The sequence below is a fragment of the Orbicella faveolata genome, unplaced genomic scaffold, assembly GCF_042242905.1.
Source record: "Orbicella faveolata isolate gen_17 unplaced genomic scaffold, um_ofav_v1 contig_24, whole genome shotgun sequence".
NCBI lineage: Eukaryota > Metazoa > Cnidaria > Anthozoa > Scleractinia > Merulinidae > Orbicella > Orbicella faveolata.
In genome coordinates, this window is record NW_028301552.1 from 19,032,501 (window position 1) to 19,040,831 (window position 8,331).

At 36.4% G+C, this 8,331-nt stretch overlaps 1 pseudogene; it reads left to right on the plus strand.

Moving 5' to 3' along the window:
* The first annotated feature begins 7,264 nt into the window (after window positions 1-7,264).
* LOC110054722 (uncharacterized) lies at window positions 7,265-7,805 on the plus strand (annotated as a pseudogene).
* The last annotated feature ends 526 nt before the right edge of the window (window positions 7,806-8,331 follow it).

Genomic DNA, 8,331 nt, shown 5'->3' on the forward strand with positions numbered 1-8,331 from the left:
AAACAAAAACAAAAACAAAAAAAACAAAAATGTACGTTGCTGCTCGTAGGATTTAGTTTAACTCGAAATCCACGTCTGTTGCACTGAGCTCATGGTATCGGAAAGATCGATCCGTTGTTTCCGATGGCATATCCGTTTGGTTTAAACTTGAAGTATCCGTAGGAAATGGTGGCCGTTTTAACTTCTTAATAGTTATTATCCATCCTTCATCCGATGATCTCCGCTACAGAGACATTTTGCACGATCGAATAACTGCTCAAGCGAATCGCGAGGAAGCTCCAGCCAATTTAATCCATTTCAAAATATGTCAATGCGAATGAAAAGGTTTGCTAATATTGAACTCAGCAGCATTCGATTTTTTGACTTAGTTAAAGCGGTGAAATAAATTACTTGCAGAACTTTTTGCTTGAAAAAGATTCATGAATAACAAAGATGTTCGTTGAACAAAGTATATTACGTATTTTTCTTTTTTTTTCCTTTGATCGTAAAATGCGTCTTCCAGAAACACTAGTATTTGGTAGAAGCATCGATCTCATTACCATTGGTATAAAAACAAATACAAGTAAGTTAAAAAAAATAATAAAACACGGTAGAATTTGAAAGTTCGCGTCAGATAATCCAACGGACAGGTGTATATGAAATAGAGTTTGCAATTGTTAGTATATATATTTTCTTGTAAGTAGATAGCCTTCCATAACAGCGAAAAAAAATCGAGAAAAAATCTGATGCCTGTGCTTAAATGAAGATTCTGAGTTTGTAGTTACTCGGTTACCACTCTTTTTCTTTCTTTTTTTTTTTTTTAGATTTATTTCAACAATAGAGCCCGTTCTTTATCGGGCCCTTGTTTCATAGCAACCAACGAACAATCTTTTTAACAACCGATTTAGTCATGTTATCGATCGAATGCGGTAAACGAAATCACGATTTTTGAGTCAGGTGCTCTTTGCATTTCGCGCTGGTCAAATTTATTGTTTCAAAAGCCCAAAAATGCTGTCACTCTTATTTTAAAAATAACCATTCTTCTCTCGCTTTTTCTTGTATCACTACGTCATGAGCCGAATTATTATATTTTTGATCCCAATTTACCCATTTTTGTCATGCCGAAATCAGAAAAATAAGCCGAAAAATACAACACTCAAACTCTCCATGTGACCATTCAAATTGCTAAGTAATTAGTCTTGTTTTCAAAAATATATTAGTTGTTTGATTCTGTCATTTAATTTGTTTATTTCTGGGTAATTTTTGATTCATGTGGTGTAAGCGTTCATTAAAATTTTAAGTGGCAGCTGCCAAACCTTTGTCGTCGCTGTTCGCCGAAAAGAAAAATCTGATTGAGCCTCGAGTATTTTTCTCAATAGTTCCACTACTAGACCTGCATCCTTACCAACTTGAAAATTTTTATTTTTTAATTAATTCTATTTATTTTTGTATTTTGCAGCGCACCAGGTGATATTCACAGACAGCCGGTCACAATATGTTCAAATTGTAGAGCAGAATTATCGAGAATTCTTTGTTTTAGCAACACATCTAAGGCGTGGGAGATGTTTGAACTCACAAGTTAAAAATGGCTGATTGATTAATCGCCCACCCCATGCATGGCTAAAACAAGCAAAATTGAAATACAAAATTTAGTTCTCAGTTAACTCAACTTCAGAACGTCACATACATGACAGGGTTTTTCGATCATTCAAATTAGAAATTTTCAATCTAATAGACTATGTCTTAAATTTACACGTGCTGCACGTGTATCTTTATTCTCTCGTCCTGTCTGATTCCTGAGGTAAGAAGTTCTGAAGGTTAGTTTTCTTTGTTGTTAGAATAACTTTGTGACTGCTTTCTTCTAAGCTAGATCTGTACACATCTTGACTATTAACAAAACACTAGGCTGATGTATATCGAAGAAAAAATACAGTTAATTTGCCTTTTTTTTTTTTTGCTAAATTTCAAATCGTGAAGTTTTGATCTTACGTAAGGAAACAACTATTTAAAGGAAGTTAAGACAGAATTCTACTACAAAATTTAGATTATTTTCGATCATTGATCATTTTCTATGAAGTGATAGTTGATCAGGCCGAAGGCTGAATGAGTTATTTTATTGTTAATTGGTGCAGAATCATACAGAATATTGCCTGAAATGTACTACTAATACCAACTCTTGAAAAACTTGTCCGGCAAAAGATAAAAAAAAATAATAATAATAATAACAGTGGGAGAAAATGTCTTTGTCAAATTTATCATTTTCAGATGAATGTCGTCATTTGGAGTTTAGAGCAGCCCAAGTGTTTCATGGCCATCGTCTGATGGACCACGTGATTAGCAGTGCTGACGTCACAAACACGAATTTCTGTAGTGCACTATGCTTTATGGAACCGAAATGCATGAGTTATAATCTCATGACGAAAAACGAAAATGGAAAACGCAAATGCGAATTGAATAACGCTACCTATGAAGAGAGGAAGAGAGACATGGAGGAAAATCCAAATTAGGTACACCGTGGAGCAAAGGTAAAAGCACTTCAAGATAAAAAGATTCTAAGTCTTATGAGTCGCTCGTTGTGATTTCACTGTTACCCATGTGTCTTATATGCTAGTTTGATGTTTCCTTTCATTTTTCCATTAGGCGTTGTGGGGTTTCAGTGGTGACAATTTTTAAAAAAGTTTGTCGTTATTATGAATAAATTAAAAATAACCACTTCTTTTCAGCCACGGACATTCTAAAAGAAATACCATTGTTTCATGTCTTCTGAGTTTCCGTTTTGGTTCTTAGAATGCTTGCGCCAATGACCCCTGCAAGAACGAAGCGACCTCTCAAACCGGTTTTACACGCAAAGGATATCGTTGTCTGTGTCCCGTGGGATTTACGGTTCAGCATTGCGAAAGCGGTAAGAAACATGTAGCTGCAACTGACAAATTAAGATAATGTGGCAACCCAGTTTATTGTCCCGCGGACTACTGAGTTCCATAACCCAATTCACTTTACCTACTTTATGCACTATTTACTACTCATGTATAAGATTGGAAAACGAGAAACATTGTTTATCACAACCGGCAGCATGGGCATTCAAGTTTGCACAGATATGTACTTCTGCGGCGAAAACGTTCAGTTAGATTAAACAATATATTATGAAAATGTAAAGCAAGCGAATCCTTCTACTGTCTGCTACGCGTATTAAAATGTAATATATTTCTTTCAGATATTGACGAGTGTGCTGCTGGGACATTTAGTTGTGATGCTAATGTTAGTTGTGAATCAGTTTTATCTAACACAATATAACTACCATCTTTAAGTGGGGGAGTGATCTAATAACTGATGTGTTCAACGCCGGTTAGGATTCAGGCTCCGTCAAAGTCCATTTTGGTTTTGTTCTTAGCATAGATGATAGAGAGAAATGGTTTTGAAACTCAACAAAGTTTCAAAGTTTGTATGTTTTTGTTCGCCTTTTTGGCCTTGATCGTACTCAAAACACAATAGTTGTTTACTACGGACCGAAAAACTAACCAATAGAAACGTTTTGGTTACGGAACTCATGCAAAGCGTATGAGCGAAAAACCAAACGAATCTTTGCAATTTTTGTTTCCTCCTTTGGTGTTTGTCGGGATTCATAACCGTCCCCCTCTATTGACTATGTTCTTAGGCAAGATATTTCACTCCGCCGGTTCTTATCTCTCAAATTAACAATGAGTATAAACTGGTTCCGATTCAGGTTTTAGAAAACCTGACAGACATCAAAACGGTAAGCACCTAAAGTATTTGAGATATAAATATAAATTATCTCTTGAGAGCGACGGCGTGCCGAATATAAGGTCACATAAGGACAGGAAGAGGAGCTAAAGAAAATGTCTTCAGAAGCCGTGGAAATGCTGAATTGCGTCAACATATTCGTCCCCGTACTGATGATATTTTAACGGGAAGCTTTCTCACCCGTAGGTGATCTACAGAAAGGTCCCGATCCAAAATAACATTAAATTATTTAAAAAAAAAAAAAAAAAAACACAAATTAAAAAATATATTAAAAATACAAAAGTAAATTATAGACTGATAGATTTAAAAAAATTACTTTTAAACTGACATATGGTGTCAGAGTTCATGTCATGTCATGTCATGATACTCTCATCATTCATCAAGACATCGTTACGCATAACACTACTAGCCTATAGGGGTTCATAAATGTTATCCTTGAATCGAAGTAAATTATGCTTTTCTAAATTTGGTTAAAGTACTTCTTTTTTCTTTCTTTTTTTTTACGCAGCTTGGTCATGCGAGGAGCCCTACCACAGAGATGTGCAAGTGAAAAATCTTCTTTAGCTGTTACTCTATTTAATTCGACATGTAACGTAGTAAATTGTTTTTGTATCGGAGTTGCCATGTGAACGAGAGTGAAGCCAAATGAAACAAGTGCAGTGGGAAGCAATACCGGTTGGTGGAAACGGTTTTAAGTACATCTGAAATATAAACAAAACTAAGGAAATGAGAGGTTTTCATTAGATATTTTCTCTCTTTTCAAGATAAAGACCCGTTTTAAGAGTGTGTCTATAAGAGAACCAAACAGGAGGTGATACAGCTTAAATCGCGGATTTCGCTCAAACTTGGCACGAATGTTGGATTTGGCGAGTTAATGATTATGGTAAAATAGTAGATTAAAATATTTGATTCCCTCTAAGTTAGGGGGTGCTCAAATGGCCAACGAGAAAATGGTCCAGAAGATTTCATTTTCACACGGCTTTTCTTGTTGTAGAATAATAAAAAACAAAGCCATAAATGAATAAGTGTCAAATGGTCATGCATTCTTGGGTCCCCCTGACTTGGAGAAAATCAAATATATTGACCTACTATTTTGCCATAATCATTCCCATTCACCCACCAAATCAAACATTTGTGCCAAGTTTGAGCGAAATCAGTGATTTCAGCCAAGTAACCTACTGCCTGGTTCTGTCTGACACAGTCTTCAATTGTTTGGTTTAATAATACGTTTACTTTTTAATCGTGGATACGCGAAGCGTTGAAACGACTTTTGTTAGGGGCAAAAGTATAAATCAATCAAAAAACAAGTTAAACACAACAAAACAATTAGAAACATAAGTAGGACAACTTATAAGACCATAGTATCCAACCAAAACTTTCTTATGACAAACAATAAAAAACACAGTTACAAAACTGGATGTACACAAAATTAACTACGGTAACGCAAAAATCCTGGAGGTTAAGGTATTCCGGGAAATTTTTAAAGACTACAAAGGACTTAAGTAATCGAATTATATTGCAAGTGACATTAGTAATCGTAAAGCGCTGTGTAAGTAGTGTTATTTAGTATTGTAAGCAACATGAGTTATCATACTGTACTGTAAGTAGTGTAGGCATTTGTATTGTTAGTAGCGTAAGTGATCGTATTGTATTGTAAGTAGTGTATATACTGCATTGTAGGTAATATAAGTAGTGCAGGCCTTTGTTTTGTAAGTGACGGAATTAATCATATTGAATTTATCATATTGAAGTGTTATAAATAATATAAGTATATGCATTAGTCTTGAAAGTAGTGTAAGTAGCTGTATTAGTATTGCAACCCGACCAGTGTGTGTAACAATGCATATTGTTTTATGTTTAAGTCGAGCTGATATTCCTGTGATATTTCGAATTGAAGTGATTTAATGACAAAAACAATGGTAGCACTTTTGGTCACGCATTCGACTGCTGGCGTTATTTTAATTTTTTTGTGTGTGTGATTTGAATAATTTTTTGACGAGTGCCTAATCATTTGCCCAAACTAAACTTTACATATATTGAAAGACCTATCCTAGTATAGTTAGAATCTAAAATGTTGTGGAATTCCGAGACATGGCACATGGTCAAGATGACAATTCTTTTCACCGACTGACTAACTCAATTTTGGAGAATACTCTGGTTTTGTTTACCGTCAAGTAATTAGATTAATCCAAGTCTTTAAATTTTCCTTTTTTAGACAAGGAATAGTTCAGCAATAAGCTGTTTCTATCACAACTTTTCTGCGCTCAATAGTTGCGAAATGCGAGTGGAATGAAAATGGTCGATTTTTGGCCGATTTTCAGCGCAGTTGGGACTCGCTAAATTGCATGAAATTGAGTCGGAAGGTTAAATCGTAAAAGTCGTTTTTTTCGGAAAGGCAAAGCTATTTCAAGGAAAAAACTACAGCCTGTTTGCACTCTTGCTAGGGGCTAGCTATACGCAAAAGACGAGTGAATTTGAATTTTCTAGCTTTGCCGAAGAAATTTGATTTTGTTTGATTTTTGAGGGAATTCGCTCTTAAATTTTAACAAACAAAATCCTGTATATATTATGCTTCAAAGGGAGGGTTATTTGACTTTTTCCATGACCTTGTTATCTTCAAAACTCGGTCGAGCATGAAGTAGCTGATCGAAGGCGATATCTTCATTTTGTAAGCGATGTATCCACGACTTCCTCATAGTTTCCTTTGATTTCTTAGTGTCATCTAAATTTTGCAAGAATTTCCCTGTTCTCTAGACAAACATGAGCCGGCCTACTGCACTACGAGCAATGGGATCAATGAATCTATGAATCAGGGAACATTAAAGCAAACCAAAACAGGACAATTGAAATTTCAGGAACAGTGGTGGCGGATGGAAGTTGGTCATGAAGATTGACGGCGCGAAGGTAATAATTTTGTTGTCTTTCTGGCAATAGCGTTGAAAACACGTGGCCTAATGACAACACCTTTACGCTGATAAGTAGACGAATAGTTAGGTTGTTTAATGTACATTACTTCTAATCGTTACTTATCACATAACCTTCAGGGTGAAACTGTTTCTTCACTTTTGAAAGCATCGCTAAGCACCAAACCGTGGAAAGTTGAAAACGCAATCTTAGCCCCGTTAGCTACTGGAAATAGGGCGACATTTCTCACCTAGGACTTATTTTCCTCTGCAGCCATTACTTGTGAAATCCAGGCTTGGAAAACTAAATTCAACAAATTTTAGAGTACAGAATACACAGGTTCGCGTTTGCTTTGAAATAATCAGCTAATAACCGTTATTGCAATTATCAGCGGCTTGACACACAAACGAGGCGAAAGGGTCAATTCTGCATGGTATTGACCCTTTCGCCTCGTTTGCATGCCTTTTAAGACAAACAATATTTGACCGCAGACTCAACTGCAATAAGGGCTATTCACTCTACTTTCTCGGGGATAGCTGGGAAAATACTGCCTTCTCTTTGTTTTCTAGCAAACTTTCCATTATTATTCCCATGTTCGGAGCAATCAAGATACATTCAAGCCTGCAGCAGGGGAAACTGGGTTTGACACACAAGAGACCAAGCTACCAACCTACTGGAATACGTCATTTACCGAGATCTGTCTCGACATGAAGATCCCTGGTGAGGAAACCGCGAATTTTATCACCCTTGACCAGAGTGCTGACTCGCTGTACTCACTAATCGCTGACGGGCAATGCCGCTCTACATCAGTGGGTCGTGACACGTGGAAGAGTCTGCTTGGTTCCCAAGGCTCCTTGCAGCGCAACTGCAACATAGAGGGGTTCAATGCAGTAAGTGGCTCACCAAATAATCCCAAGGCAAGAATCGGTATCATTGTTAACAACGAAGATTATGAATACAACAGCTGCGATTCCAGAATCGGGTTCGGCACAGGGGGTCTCCTGATCACTCCAACACGTGTGGCATTGCCACGCAAGGCGCATCAGATAATGGAGACAAGCACATCAAAGTCATGGGATATATATTGATTCAGTGACATTTTTATTGCCCACTTCTTTCCTTCTATTTTTTCGTGTTTCGTTATGGTCTTTTTACTTTGTTAGTCAGTTATGGCGAATAAAGATAAATTATACGGAAAAAAGAGGAGTTGTAAAGAAGAGAATTTTTATCATAAGTTAGTAGTTGATGCTTTAAGTATATACTTTATATGCTATAAAGATATTTGATACTTTATTTTTCAGTATCTTGATGTTTAAATGTCATGTTTTAGCATTTAAACTTCTATGGCAGTACAACTTCAAGTACGTGTATAGAGCACAGGTATTGATGCCAATTCTTTTGTTTGTTTGTTTGTTTGTTTGTTTTCAACGCTTTCTTTTCCTGAAATCGAGCTTTATAGTTCCCTTACGTGTCCTGCCCATTAAACTTCACCGGGTGTTGTAAAAATATATATATATCCTTGGCTGTAGTATAATCGTGACATCTCTACAGAATTGATAAATCTCGGGACGAAAAAACGAGAGTTTTATTCTGGAATTCCTTGCAAAAGCAGTACCCTGGAAACATTTTAAGACCTTGTGCAGTCCCTGAAGGCAACCGTGTCAAGATTGCGGCTCTGCCCCTAAA